The sequence below is a fragment of the Protopterus annectens genome, chromosome 4.part0, assembly GCF_019279795.1.
Source record: "Protopterus annectens isolate FY-2018-M chromosome 4.part0, PAN1.0, whole genome shotgun sequence".
NCBI lineage: Eukaryota > Metazoa > Chordata > Ceratodontiformes > Protopteridae > Protopterus > Protopterus annectens.
In genome coordinates, this window is record NC_056733.1 from 1,847,933,473 (window position 1) to 1,847,948,693 (window position 15,221).

A 15,221-nucleotide genomic window follows, 5' to 3' on the forward strand; every position below is an offset into this window, starting at 1 on the left:
AGGGTTTTGGGAAATGACACATCTACAAATGGTGGCATACGAGATGAATCATCTACAATTGCCCTGTGTCCATTACAGACATTTGTGCTAAACCAGTTATGATTGTCTTGTTCCACATCCCATTGTATAACTTACACATGATGTGCATTACAGCAGAAGTGTGCCTCACAAGGATGGGGACCCTGTTACATATAGGGTGTATTGTACAGGTTACATACATCTGTCTCCAGCATGTCATCCTATTTATACCACAGTCAAGGTGTAGCTGTGTGGAACAGGTAATTCTCGTGCTAGTCCTTTCATGGATATGCAGGAGGTAGACAGTGGGATCTGACACTTCCTTGTATGGCAGCCAGACACCTCCTCTGCAAAGCATGTAGTAGACAGAATACACAGATACGGCCTTTACATGGTCTACATAGGACATGTTATGTACACTGTATTGGTTTACTGTGGACCCACTGTCATTGTTACTGTTGACAGATATGCCTGTGTAGTTACATAGCAAAGGTGGCATTGCCCTCCATGATAGATGTGATGAGTGCCAAATACAGTGTAACAATGACATTCTGGGATTTACATGCCATACATTTCTCTATAAGTTGTGCAACATTGAATAAATCCCCACATCTTTAACAACCAGTGAAAGTCAAAGGCTACATCAATCTCTGTGTCCATAAGACCCTGACTAATGGGTCAACTGTTGGAGGTGTGCAGACAATATAATACTTTCCAAGGATGGATGACTTTCAAAAGTATAGTATTGTGCATTCCTTGGCATTTAGTTTTTGTCAATGGCTCTGACAACAACTGAATTTGTGTGTCAGCCCATCCTGGATAACTATTGGGTTCTTGTGGGATACAGTGACAACTCCTAATTTGCAATCATCAGCAAATGTACTCATTCTGAAGTCATTGACAGTGGCCATGACTGCAGAGAAGGGTATGGCTAGGAGGGGTAGTCCCAGGAATGATGTGTGATGGAAGTCCACTGGTGAATGGCCTCATTGTAGTGGTGGACTACCCAATGCTATCTTCCTGGATAATGACTGTCAGACACTTGGCTATCCACCGGCTGACATACTAGTTTGTAAATAACCTGTACAGTGTTTCAACAATGCCTGATGGTCTAATCTTAACAAATTCATTCTCAGGCCATGGTAGGTAGAGTGAGTCATTTTCCCCTCATCTATTGCATAGTTTAACATTCAATGAGGTCCACTTTTAGGGTAGGCATGATCTGACATTGAACAAAACAAACTGGGTTTGGCCAGTGCCTGCAAGTGTTCTACATTGTTGCTGATCATTTCCATGATAAGTCTCTTCATGGCCTTAAATATAAGAGTACTGAGACATCTCATCTGGGGGCAGTGCTTGTCATTGGATGCTAGCTGTCCTGTGTGCAACTATGTATTGCAGTTAATTCCATCATGGTTTACAATAAGCTAGTCATCCAAGAGGTCTATGTCTGTACAGCGCACAGGCAAACATTGGAGGGGAAAGTCATACTTACACCCTGTGAAGGTAAGGAGGGTGTGTTTACACAGTTATTCTGTAGTTGCACAGTACTCAAGCAGTGTGTGTACTGAAATGACACAATTACCTTGTGAGGAATGCTGAGAACAGGGGAGTCCCCTGCATTGCTGGTGCCTGGGTACTACTACTGCTGGCCTCACTAGCAGTAGTAGTAGCCAGGCACCAGCAATGCAGGGGACTGGGTACTACTACTGGTCTCACCACAACCACTGTCTACTGGGATACCATTATCCTATACTTTGTCTCTCACCAGAAGCAAAATGTTAGCACCAAGCTCAACATGAGGAGCAGGTCACAGCCTGTTTGTTCATCCACATAGTTGTCCCACATCATGCAAGACTCTGTATGCTTCACACACCCTTTTCCAGGTAGATGCCTTACTGAGCAACCAGATCACTAATTTGTGTTTGTCATGTATTGTGCCTTGTATTCCAGGGTTGTTAGGATTTAACTATGGTACTGACCAGATTGTGAGTCAGAGCACAGTTGCAGTGTCACAATATAATGTTCAATGTCCAGTGGCATAGATATCCAAGGTTGCTCAAACAAGCACTACAGTGGCAGTGATCCCTGTTGGTGACAATTTCACAGCAGTTCATGCAGCCTGACCTTCAACAGCTTAATTTTGCACATCTGTGTGACATAGATCTGAGGCCTACTATAGAGGAGTGGCCACCTTTGGCCAAAGTGTTTATACCTCACACATGTCCTAGGTATGTTATACTATACATTTATGTAACTGGAACGTGTCTATGTCACACAACATCCAATTTGCTGTCTGGTTGCTTGAGAGGCACTGTAGAATAGCAAGGCCAAAGTAATGACTGCAAAGTTGAACAATGCCTCTGTGTATACACAGATATCCATATCTTCACTGCAAGGAGTGCCTACAGACTGTATGTTTGAGGCTGTCCACCCCAAGGGTGTAGCAGTATGACCCTAACTTAGCTGGAGTTGCACATTGTCACATTTGTAGGTATGCTTTTGTAACCATGCCTAATAACAGGATTATGGTTAATCCAAGGGCCACATGTCTGGCAAAGCATTGTACTCACTCAACCATGTTATGGCACACTGTCAAGAGCTTTTTTTACCTTAGGAGAACTACATAAAGGTGATAACATGTTACAGTTCAGCATCTGTCAGGCTGCAGTCTAATGATGGCCTGCTGTGATGTACACACAAGCAAGACTCTACTGCTAATGGCATTATCGATGACCATTGTCAAGATGTGGAAAGTGTCCCCAACCCTATACTTCTATGCCAAACAAACACAAAGTGTGAGAGATGTGACTATATTAGAAACCTTGATTCCATGCCGTCTCACACACCACTCAGTGCATATGACAAAGAGCAGTTTGCCAACATGCACACCTTACCACTTACTCCACCCACACCCACATGACAAATACCTGCATGTGTAGAGCTCCCTTACCAGACACATATGCAAACAACAGACACCTCAGAAACACAATTATAAGCCCATTACATATAATCATATATCTGCAGAACACAATACACATAATAGTGCATGCATGACTGTCTCAACGGTCAAACACCTGAGACAAAACACAAACTCAAACCTATTATTCATAGGTGATTACATCATGAGACACACCGATGTCTCTCTCACTAGGCTACATAAGTGAGCGGTAGCATTTAGCTGTCTGTGAGGTGCCAGTATTCACCATAACACACATGCATGCAGGTCTGCCAACATCAGGTAATGTTATGGCAACTTCCTAGGTTTTGTTGGTGTGTACAGCTTGAGACATACCTCAATGGACTGTATCAGACACATGACTGAGCTTACAGACTCTGTGTCTCTGGCAGGTATGCCCATAGCCTTCAGCTGTATTGCACCTTCACCTAGGATGATGGCTCAATACACACAGAAAATGACTGAAGTCAATAATTGGCTTATCGTGTTTTGTCATTGTAAGGGGATCTAGTGCATGTCAGCCAGAGATGACTTGTTCAACAGACCTCTATGCTTTGCCACAGATGTTGCTCATCTGTCACCCCTGGGAGATTCTGTACTGGCCAAGGCTGCTGACATCCCCATAGTGCATCTTATAGGTGGTGTCTCAAGGGAAAACTTTCCAGTGAGGAAACACCATCTTCTAACAGCATCACAGCTATACTGCTACATGCTGGGAGTGCCAACTCTACACACCACTCACTGGAAGATGTCCCCAACTTGGAAGATGCAAACATTTGTGCAGTCACACACATCTGGTTCAAGGCTGGGGACAGACCTCAAACTGAAAGTGCATCAGGTAATGCAGGTGGTGTATCCATATTCATTAAATATAGATAAACATCCAGATTGGTTAAACAATGTGATTCCATGGACACACTGCAGGTGCTATTCACTGCTGGTAGGGTACATAATCAAGCCATTGCCAGCTACAGGAACAACTCCATGAATCAGGTCACCAGTTGTGCTTATTTGAATCTACTTGTGTCTATCAAGATACATTACAGCACCATTGTGTGTGGTGACTTTCACTAACCACCAACTGTGTTGGTTACTCGTGCTCAAACTCACTTGCCCAAAGATTACTCCATGTCCTTAACTACAATTTCCTGAACCAGTGGAGTGACATCCCTGCAAGGGGAACTGATATACTGCTTACTAATATGGGTGACCACTGTAGCACCTCCACTTTGAGGTCCTCCCTAGTGAGATTTGACCACATATCCATCTCTTTAAAAGTAAGGTTCACACTTGAACCCCTCCATCTTGCAGCAAACACAGTAATAAACTTCAACAAAGCAAATTATAACTTCCTATGGGATGGTTAAAGCAGCTTGACTGCACTTTTCCCCTCAGTTGGGACAGGCAAGTATGCCAAGCTCTACACCAATGCTTTACCCAAGCACCTGTACAACTGCATAGACCTGTCTGTACCTGACAAGGAGGAAAACAAACTCCTCATGACACAGCAAACTGGGAGCAGTCATACCATCCCCAGTCATGTCAATCTCTTACTAGAGGGTCATCATGAAGAAATGATACATTCATGGCCATAAACTCCATGCAAATGTGTATGAAGTATTATTTCCATCTGTAACACCAATATTCCTGGTAAGTAGCATATCAGTAGCAAAACCTGATTTACATACTGATGGGTGGTAGACCTGGCCACACAGGCCTGGCCACACATGTTTACTTTACCATGTCTCCTCAATGGTAAGAAGGGAAGTATATCATGCTCTTGTCATTACTGAGGTCATTGTCACCCGATAATTATATAGTTAATCACTCTGTGTACTCTTCCCTCAGCATGACAATATTTAAATGCAATGGCCATTTTGTCATGTACCTTTCCAAGCACTAGTGGTAACTGCACACAACACAAAGGTTCCTCACAAGGGAACTTCAAGTCTCCAGTATCTGTCCTGTGGAGATCATCTGAAGTAACTGTTGTAGTTTGTGTCATATAGACTGCTCAAACGTGATCTCTGCTTTGCATACAGGGCAATGTGTGATCCTGCTGTACTGGAAATGCTGCATATCTGTAGGTGGAATGGTACATGGATTACTTGCTGTAAGGACATTAACCTGGTATGTGACATTACTAATAAATGCTGGTGTGGGAGTTATGTCTACTAGACTTTAACAAACCATTGCAACAGACTTCCATATAATAGTAAACAGTGTACCTCATTGGGACTCTCCAGATGCAATCTGTATGATTGCCTGGATTACTGTGATTTGAACACAGGGCTTCTGCCTGTGTCCCTCATGGACAGGAATAATATGTGCTGATTGTGTGAATAAGGGAAAAACTTGAGTAGGATTTTAAGGGATCTAAAACCATTAAGCTACTAATGTCCAATGATCCTATGATCACATACGCTGATATGAAACTGTTAAATATCCCACACACAAACCTGGCTTCAGTGCAAATAATGCCACTACAAATAAATGTTTTCAGAACACTGCACAGCACACACACTCCACGTTGGATGTAATTACATGAGAACACCTAACTATCAAATGGTACATACTAAAGATCACAGTATTTAATGCACTTGCCACAGTTCACGTCTGCTATTAACATCTCTTTAGGTAATGTTATGCTAGATGACATTAGCAGACCTGTTGTGGTCAGGAATCTGGAGCCCCACATCACCTGCTACAACAAAAAAAACTGCAAAACCTTAGCTCTTCCTAAGTCTGTGTGGTGATCAAATTTATTTTGTAGGGTGATGCAAACACACATGCATCAAGTGGCTAGAGTGAAATTAGAACCCCTCTCTATCTAGTCTTGTACACTATAGATCACAATATGTATCACAGGCACCATGACTGAAGTATGTCATTAGAATGGCAGTTGGTAGTCTTAAGGACATGACATCAGCAGGCCTGTGGAAGACGAGAGCTTGGAAGCCAGCATCACCTGCAAGGGCCAAAAAGTGCAAACCATTTCAGTTTGGTAGTCAATGTGGGAGTCTCATTTGTTTTGCAGGGAGATACACACACACACACACACACACACACACACACACACACACACACACACACGCACAAACACACACACACACACACACACATACACACCTACACACACAAAGTGGCCTGGAGTGAGATTAGAATCCCTACCTATCAAGTCTTACACATTGTAGATTGCAGTATTTACCACAGGCACCATGGCTAAAGTCTGCTTTACACATGTCTGCAAGCAACTACTTGTGGAGTACATAAACTGGACTTGTGATGAACAGTGAGTGAAGCATGGAGAGTGGCATTGCTTCTCACTGATTTCTGCATCCAGTAGCCTAGCAGTCAGATATTTTTTTTTTATCCTAGCTATGTGGCTACAGTACCCATTTTGGCCATATGTGGGTGTTTGCCTTTGAATGAGCAAGCCTGTGGTCAAAAACAATGTACCCTGTCAATGCATACATATACAACATGATACATAATACCACCTGTTCACCTGTTAGTGTATGTGTGGCGGCATCCAGCAGGCACAGGGGGCTGTAAGTAAGTATATTGTCTACTGTGGAGCCCTTACTTTTGGTCCTTTGAGCAACATTGTATATGTGTCATAGTGCAGCTTTAATCACAATTATCAGGGTATGTAGGACAATACAGACATACACTTACATATAAACATATTTATTACATCTATAAAAGGGACATATATGTAAATGAAGGTGTGTGTGAATGATATATATATATATATATATATATATATATATATATATATATATATATATATATATATATATATATATATATATATATATATATATATATATATATATATGTGTGTGTGTGTGTTATGTAGACATATGGAAAGAGACAGGAATGGATATGTTTGCATATATGTGCGTGTGTGTGTCTATACATATATATTTATATATACATATAGAGATAGATAATATATCTATAGGGAGAGAGAGATAGTGACAGTTATGTATACATATATGTATGTATCTGTAGACATATCTATATATAAGAAATCATTTTGAGCAGGGGGCAACTGAATTGGGCTCTACTTATCTAAGTATATGAGCATGTATCACTGGATCCTACCCAGTTTTGCTTTGTTAAGGGCAGACCCTGCCTCTTAAACCTGGTTGATTTCTTTGAAACAGTCACCAAGGCCATTGACAAGGGGAAGGTGGTCCACACAGCCTACCTGGACCTCGCAAAAGCCTTTGATACAATACCCCACTCAGGCATTATAGATAAGCTCACCAGCTTAAATATAAACTCCTATGTCACTAGATGGGTTGCAAACTGGCTCAAGGACAAAACCCACATGGTTAGAATAGCTGGAGCCATGTCAGACTCCAAACCAGTTACAAGTGGCGTCCTACAAGGCTTAGTCTTGGGACCTCTCTTGTTTGGTATATATTTCTCGGAGGTACAGGCCAACATGGAAGGACTGTGGCTGACCAAGTTCGCAGATGACTGCAAACTGGGTGCCATAATAGACTCTCCAGCCGAAACAAGCATCCTCCAAAAGGGCCTCATAGAAACAGACAACTGGTGCCAGAGCCATGGCCTCAAGCTAAACGCCAGAAAGTGTATAGTCATCCCCTTTGGCAAAATCAAAGTGCCCACAAATTACCACATAGGTGGTAATCCATGAAGTACAGAAGAAGTAATTAGGGACCTGGGGACCCAAGTTGATAGCAATCTCTCATTTGACAACCACGTGGCTAAAGTGGTTAGAAAAACATTTTATATAGCCCACCTAATCATGAAGGGATTCACATCTAGATCAGGGGAGGTCATCGTGCCTCTTTACTCATCCCTCATCAGGCCCATAATTGAGTACAATGCCCCTTTTGGGATGTACCTTACCAGACACCTGCAGCAACTAGAAAGACCCCAAAAGTACCTCACCAAGAGGATCAAGGGGCTCAAACAGATGCCATATGCTGCCCAGTTAAAGAAACTCCAGCTCTACTCAGTGGCATACCGCCTGCTCAGAGGCGATCTGTGCCTGATGTATAAAGCCATGTCCAACCCGGAATTAATGGACATGCTGCACCTCAGAAAATCCAAATCCCATGGAGCTATGTGCTCGAGGGACTTAAACCTCAGCACTGAAATAAATTGGACATGCTGGAGGGACAGATTCATAACCCAGAGGCTCCCTTCACTCTGGAATAAAATCCCAGTCCAGGTTAGGCAGAGTCCCTCATTGACTCTCTTCAAGAGGAATCTTGATGAGTGGATGGGAGATCATAGGTTTACCCCGGGTATCACTTCTGTGTCACTGTTAGACAGAGGCACAGTATACTAACCTTGAAAAAGGGCATAGCAAAATTAATTTAAAATGGGTGGCAAAAGCCATACACACTCTGGCTAGGCTTATAAATGCCCTAGGGCAGATAGCCTAGTATGAACCTATGAACCTATGAACCTATAAAGTAGGATTTTTGCTAGTTATATCCTGACTCCAGCCCACACTGACCTGTACTCCAATCCAGGATTTATGTGTTGCACAAAATGACATCTGTCCCCGATTTTTAGTGCTCCATGCCACTGACACTAGCAATGACTTTCTAAAGTTGTCTGATGTAATTAATATGTGACAGAGGTTAACAATATTACACCCCACAAAGAGTGACGGTCTGTAAACACAACGTAATGATACTTCGCATCCAAAATAAGTGGGTACTTCTAGATTAGAACCATGAATGCCATCACTCAAGCTCATTGCCCTAGTCCTTTGAGCCACACAAGCCACTTGATAAACAGGGATCATTCATCACACAATCAGCTGCATAATTATGTACATTTTTATTCATCTACTTAAATCAACCTGCTTCTGGTCGTACCCTCTTTCTATCAATTCACTTTGCGTTTTACTAAGTTGTGCCATAAAGTCATCCTCTTTAGCATTTAATCTGGATGCCCTATATGCTTGATTCTGTGCTACATTTTTAAAAATAAATATTATAAGTCAATTCAATCATATCTTGAAAGATACTGAACATTTTGTAAGGGACTTATACAATTTTATATCTGAAAGAGAACATATTGGTCAGGCGCCATTATTACTAGTAACTCTCGATGTGGTCTCAGTCTTCACTGTTATACGAAATGAATATGGTATTAACAGTGTTGTTGAATTAATGGTTGAAAATGGGAAATTTGACAGTAATACAGTAGAGTTAACAAGAATGTTACTAAAACTGGTTTTGGAAAATAATGTCTTTGTTTTCAGGGACAGAATTTATTGGTAATGTCATGGTGTAGTGATGGAAACATCGTGTGCTATTAGCTATGCAAATGCAGTAATGTTAAAATGGGAGAAAGATGTTTTTGAAATGAGAGAATATAAGAACAAAATCTTGTTCTTTCGTAGATTTGTGGATGATCTCTTTATGTTATGGGGAGGCTCTATGGAGGAACTCATAACTTTTGTGAATTATATTAATATGTCAACAGACTTCCTTAAGTTTACTGTGAATTATTCTGTCAAAGAAATTAGCTACTTAGATGTACTGATATCACAAAAATTGGATGGTAGTTTAAACACTAAAATGTTTAGGAAGGAATGTCACATAAACAATCTTCTTAGAAGAGATAGTATGCACCCTCAGTTTATTTTTAATATTTAAGTCTGCAAACAGTAAGAAATCTAAGACAAAGTAGAGCTAGACCATACTTTTCTACACAGATAGAAGGTGACATGATGAAAGTAAAGTCAAAGATTTCACAACCTTTAAAAATATGCTTCAGTTATTCTAGGAATATGAAAATTATACAGATGGCATCAATAAACATTGGAACATTTTAACCTCTGATAAACAAATAGGTAAGCTGATAGGGATACATCCACAATTTACTTTTAAGAACAAGAAATCATTAAAAAGACAATTTTGTAGCCCTAGAGATCAAATTATGCACAGAAACCACATAGGGACTAAGCCGTGTACTAAATGCCAATTTTGTAGGTTTATAGATACTAGTATAACATTTCAACAGCCAGATATGGGCATGGTATATACGTTTAGAACAAATGGTAAATGTGATTCTACTCATGTGGTCTATCTAGCTACCTGTCAGGTTTGTAAAAAATTCTATGTAGAGAAAACAGACAGACTACTTAGAGATAGAATCAGAGAACATATATATCATATAAAGAAAGGAAGCATGTTTAATGCTTTAGCTAAACATATAAAAGAAACCAGTATACAGCATACATTTACCTTTAGGGTTATAGGTAGATGTTTTGAAAATTTAAGGGGTAGTGATATTAAGGTACAAACCGAGAATCTAGAAACTAAGTGGATAGTGAAGCTGAGAGCGAATGATGGACATGGTTTAAATGACCATATACCATTAAGACCTGTTTTAAAAAATAGACCACTACGTAGATAGTATATTTTAATTTATACTACATGTGTAGTTCTATAGAGAGTTATATGGCTTGTTTTTATGTTTGTATATTGTGTTTTGTATTTTCATTGTATACACACACACATATATATATATCTTTTATATATTTATATATGCCTTTAAGAATTCAATGTGATCATCTGATTTTTCGTATAAAAGCAGGTGCAAGTATGTTATTTGATACACCTGAAGAAGCCTAATGGTGAAAGCGCTTGTGTACTGCAGCAATAAAATGATTTTGAGAAGCCTGGAGCCTTACCTCTGTTCTGTTTTTACAATTGGATTCAGCATATATTTCCTACTGAGGTACCTGGTAGCTGTTGGAACTGTTTTGTACTTCAAAGTTTCATATCTGTTTGATTTCTATCATATTTTAATGTCCACTGTTGTATACCTATTTCTATTTCTAAGCAACACCCACAGTTCTTGGGCAAGTTAGAAGGTTCATTGGTTTCTGGCAAGCTCTGTACTGTTATGAGCACCTTCCTATTTCAAATAGGAGAAGTATCTTCAGCTAGAACAGCATTACATTCTCCCAGGCATGTGATAGTTTATCATTATATCACAGCCTCTGTACTGCACCACCAACATTATAGTTAAATGTTTTAATCTGAAATGCAATGTCAACAATCTGCATGTATACAAAGTAGATAAACTTTTGTGATTTTCTGATCATATCAGCCAATTGTTTAATGATGATTATAAAACTGCAAGCTGTATAAAAGATGTATAAAGTCTAATAAATTAGAAATGATGCAACCATTGTGTAAAGCTATATTAGACTACAATCCGAGTGTGAATAATAATATAGAAAGTGTATAAGAAAACTGGCATAATTAAATTTGAAAAGGTACAGAGGAAATATATAAAGAGCATCCATGGATGCTGCAAATGTTTAAGCTACTATGAATGCTTATCATATTGATTTAATCCTTTTTTTAATCAATTGGCTTTCATTATGGTTTGTTGGTCAGAAACAATGAGTCACTATCCATCATTTTTATGATATATCATGTTGGACATTAGATGTTGACTTGCAATTCATCAAGTCTGAATTGTCCTGTTAAATTTTTGGCAGCTGTATCTTAAGTGAACCATGATTTTTGATGGCTTAGCAATGGTTGAAAAACAAAAATATAAAGATTTGTGGTTGACTATCTCAAGAACCTAATCTTTTGATAGACACATACATAATATTACATGTGATACCCTGAGTCATACATCCTATATTAAAGGTAATATCACTAAGAGATTAAACTAATGTTGTAATGTTATACAAATAAAGTGATAGAGTGTATTTCAATAAACCTTACACAAAGTCGGTGCATCTCAGCTCGATGGACACATGGCTGTGAACAATTTGCAATCCAGTAAAGTCATGTAGTGGCACATTCACATGCATGCATGCACAAACACGTGCTAACATGAACATGGTGGTGGAATGCAACTTGGGGCTGTAACTGCCAAATTTCTTGCAAATGAAGCTGTGGAGTGATCCAACAAAGCAGTGCTCAGCAATTTCAAGTCCATGTCCGTGTCTGTGATGTACACAGAAAAGTTCTGAGTACATGGCTCTACACAGAAATAAATGGAGTGAAATGTCAACAAATATGGAAAGAACTCCAATGAAAAAGAGATACCACACTCAGTGAAGGGCAAGGGAAAACCCAGGATGTGTTGAAAAAAGGAATAATGCATTCAAAATTAAAATTCTTTTTTTTTTAAGTTTGTAGCGTGTTTGCACTAAGCACCACAATATGCAAACATGTTTGTAAAAAAAAAAATAATTAGAAAAACCCGTAGATGCAAAATTATAGAAAAGCATGGAAATGCCATGCATACAGTGTGTACATATTTGCTGTCGTGCCAAGAAGCTACCTACACAGCCAGGAAATGTGTTGTTTCTGGGAAGGCAGCATGGATCAATATGCAAATGAGGGGGAAAAGGACTGGGTTTGTTGAATTACACAAACCCTAACTGAGGAACAATCAGTCACATTGTGTAGTACATGATCTTTACAACAGCAGGGCAGTGCATGAAAGCAAGGGGGGGTGTCAGTCCAGATCTATGATAGTTTTTGTTGATCTGCATATGTTTGCATGGCATGCCACTTGAGTGGGCATAGTTTAGCTTGTGTGTATGAAGGGACTGCCCACAGAACAATCAGGAGCCAAACAGCTATTCCTAGAAACTGGAAACATTTCATTAAATATATTATGCATATCTAAGCTATGCTGCACGCTACTGCATGTAGCTGTGCCTCACCCACTAAACTAGGGCAATTAAATGTGGAAAAATATACTTCAACCAGGTGAACTGTATCAGAGTTGGCCAATCCCATATGAGGGACCAGCAGCAGGAGTGTATTAAGTAGGCTGACACCCGACAAACCGGTTTTCCAGCATAACCTCAATACTGTTGAGTTACAGACTGGGGATTTTAACTGGCCCAATGATAGTGGCTGCTGCAGCTATAATAAATCTGTATGTGCACAAGGCTGAATGCACTGCTGGTGGTGCAGCTGTCAATAGGCCTAGGATGAGGAGGAGAAGAGTATTCAGGCCCAGGGTAACCTACCAGATGCTACATGAACTGGAGATTTTAAAGCACTACAGGGTGGACAGGGACCTACTACAAGACCTCAGTGATCTCTGCAGGCCAAACCTCAGAGCCAACCAAGCAGAACCTATCGCAGTGGAAACCAAGGTATGTGTAGCACTTAGGATATTAGCTACAGGTACTTTCCAAAGACTTACTGGGGACATGATGGGGGTGTCAAAGCCATCTGCATCCAGGTTACTACACCAGTTCCTGGATGCCATACTCATAGATGCCAGTGAGCACATATATATTCCCCATACACCTGAGGAGAGGGCCAGCAATGCGCAAAGGTTCTTCCACATAGCTCACTGCCTGAAGTACTGGGTGTCATAGATTGCACTCATGTACACATCAAGGCACCGTCTAGTGAGGAGGATAGAATCTACATCAACCACAAGGGATACCACTCCATCAGCTGTGAAGTTGTGAGCAATGCCCAGGGAATTATCATGAATGCGTGTGCAGGCAGCCTGGACAGTTTTCACGACTCCCATATCTGGCACATATCACACCTCTTTGCCAGGGGAGGCATCCCACAGGAACATTTATTAGGGGTTGCCGGCTATTTCCTGGAACTGTGGATGATGACACCCATCAGAAATGCACACAAACCCAGGAAAGAATGGCATAATAAGGCACATGCACAAACTAGGAACATCATTTGGGCTGCTGAAGTCAAGGTTCCAGTGCCTAGGTATCTCTGGTGGAGCCTTGCAGTATACTCCAGGCACTGCCTGATATTTTAAAATTTAACATAGGTTCATAGATTCATAGGCAGGTACTAGGCTATCAGCCCGAGGGCCTACATAAGCCTAGCCAACAAGGTTCCCTGGCTTACGCCACCCAAGAAAGTTATTTTCTTGTGCCACTGTCGAGCAGAGACACAGAAGTGATATCCGGGGTGTATTTCCTATTTCCCATCCACTCAAGATTTTTCTTGAAGAGTGCTAATGAAGAACTTTGCTTGACATAGATGGGTAGCCTGTTCCAGAGTATGGGAAGTCTCTGGGACAGGAATCTATCCCTCCAGCATGTCCTGTTTATTGTGGTGACAAGGTTTAGGTCCCTAGAGCATGTAGCTCGGAGAGATTGGGATTTCATAACATAAAACATTTCATGACATAAAAAGCCTTTACATCTATTGAATCCTGGCTAAATGATGCACAGCTTCTACTTAATCCCCCAAAAACAAAACTCTTAATATTTTCATCCGAGCCTCAAACTCATGATGTTAAGATTTACTCTCAAAGCAATACTGAAATTGAACTAGTAAAAACATCAAAATTAATATTTTCATCCAAGCCTCAAACTCATGATGTTAAGATTTACTCTCAGAACAATACAGAAATTGAACTAGTAAAAACATCAAAATTACTGGGCATAGCAATTTTGATGATAAATTCTCCTTTGAAAATCATATTCACAAGTCAATTAAAAAGACTCATTTTAAACTAGGCAAACTCTATAAGCATAAACTTTGCTTAATCCACGTCCCAAGTTAAAATTGGCTTACAGTCTACTCTTCCCTTCCCTCCTCTATGGTAGTCCCATATTTACTAACGTACACACATCTCTCATCAACAAACTACAGTCACGCTACTACAAAATGGCTAAGTTTGCCTCTAGCATGCCAACTTACACCCATCATTGCCTAGCCATAAAAAATGTAAACTGGTTTGAATTCCCCCACTACCTACATAACATCCAAATAACTCACACCCACAAATTACTAAATAAGCAAAATTACTGCCCCTCATATCAAGCTATACTACAAACATATACCCCAACCTGAAATCTTAGGTCTTCAAATAGACAGCTCCTAAGCTTATCAGAACCCAACAAATGAGCAGGAAAAAGCCTGTATTCCTGTACTGTTGCCAAACTTTGGAATGTCCTGCCTTCCTCTATTACTCAATTAGATTCTGTAAAGTCATTCAAAATTGCACTAAAGCTCTACTACCTCAATAATCACATCTGTTCCTGTGACCACATGCATAAGCCACCATAAAAGGTTACTTTCTCTACTAACTTCCAACTAGTACTTCAAAACTTCCTTGCACCTCTTCACTATATCAATGTTTTGCTTCATATCAAGATATTATCTCACTACTAGCCATTTTGGCTTGCATTGATAGCTTAATAGAGTGTTTATTTATGTCATCTGTTTAAATTGTATGAGTTAAAAACAAACACACTGGTTATGCA